Genomic DNA, 3,999 nt, shown 5'->3' with positions numbered 1-3,999 from the left:
TCAGACATACCCATGTCTGTGATCAGCTACTATCTGTGTGTGTTACAGAACACAGCTTCAGATTTAAAAATATTCCTGCCTATTAAAGATTGCTAAAATGCATTTTATGACATCATTTACTGTGAAAGTGCTATTCAGATTTCAGGAGTAAGGAGAGAGGTGAGGGAACACTTTTACTGGCACACTAGGCAGAGGGCAAACTAATCTCTTTGACGTGTATTGTCATGCATATGTGACTAATTAGCTAAAGCTTGCAGGGTAGGAAGTGTGATGCCCTGGCTGGTTGATGGCATGACTGTAAGAAGAGTAACTGTAAGGAAAATAAACTCACTAAAAGTTCACTCTGTAAAAAGTCTTTTATCTCAGTAATTAGTTGATTCTTTATGAAGCTTTTTTCACTTGATGTGTAATACATCAGTAGGAGACACATTTGTGAGAGTCACTGCAGAATACTAAATTATACCTTTAATGATGGCTTTCAAAGTTAACACTACTTCTCAGTTCTTCCATTCTAAGTGAAAGCAGCTGGGAATCTGACAGTCCAGCCATAGGCATTGTAATCTCATAAAGTGTCCTCTCACAGTGCATGATGGGGAGAATTTGTCTTAGGAAGAACAAACTCTATAAAGATGTCTGCCCCCAGGACAGCATGCAGTGTTATAAACACAACAAACTTGGTAATGATTATTTTTTCTGGTGCATGCAGGTTAGCAATGTGCACAACTTGAAGAAAAGATAAACAATGCATGTTTTTTTTCAGTTAAACTCTGTAGTGGTCCCTTAAATAACCTTTGTTTATAAAAGTATAGCCAAACAATCCACTTATCCTGTGCTGATAATGTCAATAAAAAGGTATCACACTGAAAATTCTAGCTTAGCTGTTTTTATACATTTTTTACCAAATTGTTTGCCAGTGTGACCGTTTTACCATTTGGTTTGGATGGTAGGTGAGATAGTTTGCAGGCACCTTAAAGTTTCTGGGTATTAGATGAGTTTAAATATCTTGTATTTTTAATGTATAGCCAAACAGTCCACTTATACTGTGCTGATGAAGTCAATAAAAAGGCCGAAACATGCATGTCTAAAGCTTTTTAATTTTAATTTGTAAAGTAGCAATAAAAAGTAATCACACACACACACACACACACACACACACACACACACACACACACACACACACACACACACACACACACACACACACATCTCTCTCTCTCTATATCTATATATATATATATATATATATATATATATATATATATATATATATGGGTTCCCTTTATAATTTCAAAATACTGAAGTCTTGAATTTCAGTATCTCAAAATCATAAAGTCGAACTTTTAAAATAGTGAAAGTACATAATCGTGAATCCAAATATCTCAAATTTGCGGTTATGGCTTTATGCTATGTTACGTGTGGTGTTTTGAGTGGATGGTGTCTGCTGCCATGTGTGGATTTAGGTGGAATTTAAGGTGAGTGTTCTGTAAGGGTTTTGTGTGGGAATTTGAGTGTGTTTGTAAATTGTCCGTGTGGGTTAGAGTAGGCAGGTGAAAGCATGAGTATGTAAGTGTTGGATGTGTTGGTGTTTGTATATGTGTGATGTGTGTGTGTGTGTGTGTGTGTGTGTGTGTGTGTGTGTGTGTGTGTGTGTGTGTGTGTGTGTGTGTGTGTGTGTGTGTGTGTGTGTGTGTGTGTGTGTGTGTGTGTGTGTGTGTGTGTGTGTGAAGGACTGTAGAATGACTGGGTGTGACTTTACTTTCTTTTTCTGTGATCTTGGACTTAGTATATATAAGTAGGAGTGTATGGGGGTGGAGGGGAGCTTGCCCCCTGCTTATATGTAGTGTAGGTTTGTTGGTTTGTGTTTTTGTGTTTGTGTGTGTTTTCTTTGTTGCTTTGTAGTAGCATGGGTTGGATTATGTATGTTTTGTATGGTGTGTTTCGGTTCGTGATTTTATGATTTCGAAATACTGAAATTCGAGGATTCAGTATTTCGAGATTATGAACTGAACCCATATATATATATATATATATATATATATATATATATATATATATATATATATATATATATATCTACTTGAAAACACTGACATGCCAAAACACAGACGACGAGAACACCGAGACCGGAAGATCGACAACTGAGATGACCGACAGTTTAAAAGCACGAAACTTCACATGCCTGACAAACCACAATCCCGACAATCAACAAAACAAAGTAAACACCTTTTCCGAAAAACACACACACAACACAAGCACACCAAAAACCTTACAAACCTACACTAAACCTTACAAACACAACTATCTATGCACTAACCTTAACCCAAACCTTAACCATAAGGTCCGTCACTATCGCACACTCACCTAACCTACGCCCTAACCCTAACTCACTTAACCCGCCCCCTAACCCTAAAGTCTGTCACTATTGCACACTTACCTTACCCGCACCCTAACCCTAACTCACTTAACCCGCCCCTAACCCTAAAGTCTGTCACTATCACACACTTACCTTAACATGTCAGTGTTCTCAGCATCGGGCTTTTAAACTGTCGGTCATCTCAGTTGTCGATCGTCTGGCCTCGGTGTTCTCACCGTCGGTGTTTTGGCATGTCAGTGTTTTCAAGTAGACCCATATATATATATATATATATATATATATATATATATATATATATACACACACACACACACACACACACACACACACACACACACACACACACATATACACACACACACACACACACACACACACACACACACACACACACACACACACACACACACACACACACACACACGTATACCTGGATCACTGTAATTTAACATTGGGAAACTAATCACATGACCACCAACACTTTAAAAGGAAACCAAAGCATATCAAACCCTGTGACCCCCACATCACCCCCAACTAAATATCCCAACTCTGAGATCGCACTATAGTGGAGAAAAGTTCAAAGTTCACCATTATGGCCAAGTGGTTAGTTTCCTGGAACTAAATTACGGTGATCCGGGTGTTCATTCAACTAAGTTTTTGGCAACATCGTCTTGTCATTTTATAGTTCAACTGAGTGGGAATTCTGGAAATAGAAGTATCTCCAGGTATATCTATATGTCTATATACACACACACATATATAGATATATATATATATATATATATATATATATATATATATATATATATATATATTTATAGATATATATTTTTGTGTGTGTGTGTATATATTTATATATATATATATATATATATATATATATATATATATATATATATATATTGATATATATTTTTGTGTGTGTGTGTGTGTGTGTGTGTGTATATATATATATATATATATATATATATATATATATATATATATATATATATCACCATTAAATTCGAGCTTAGCTACATAATCTATGACAAAAAACTCACATTTTTTGAAATCCACACAATTTGCTGCATGTCTTGTGAGGGAATTGTTAAAGTCTTTTTTCTTTATGGCCAACTGGTGTTCATATACCCTACGTTTTAAACACCTACTCATCTTACCAATGTATTAACTTGGGCATGAACAACATAATGCCATGTACACCACAAACTCAATGTCACAAGTAAAATGATCTTTACCCCAAAATATTTTCTTGTGTGTTTTAGTTGTACAAAAGAAGTATTACTAATGAATCTACATTTTCTGCAATGATTATAAGCAAAAGTGCCTTTTGTCCTTCTCTCTCCACTGGTACTCTGTTTAGACCCCTGTTATAACATTTTCTGAATGTTTGTTATTCTCTTATATGTGAACTTGAGCTTCATCCCCCTGTGACTTACCAAATCTTTATTACCCAAAATAATTTTCCAATTTTCTGTGACTATTTTCTGAATTAACCACATTTCATTCACTATGGGCACTGGAAAAGCGCAAAAATATGACTCTTTAACCTCCTCATAAGTCTGAAGTCCTTCAGATGTTGAAACGTCTGTTGTTTTGAGTAAAATGGGTGATGCTACCCCCTC

Source organism: Protopterus annectens, chromosome 10.part0 (assembly GCF_019279795.1).
Source record: "Protopterus annectens isolate FY-2018-M chromosome 10.part0, PAN1.0, whole genome shotgun sequence".
NCBI classification, from domain to species: domain Eukaryota; kingdom Metazoa; phylum Chordata; order Ceratodontiformes; family Protopteridae; genus Protopterus; species Protopterus annectens.
The sequence above is the reverse complement of the archived record's forward strand: the minus strand, read 5'-3'. Positions refer to the sequence as shown.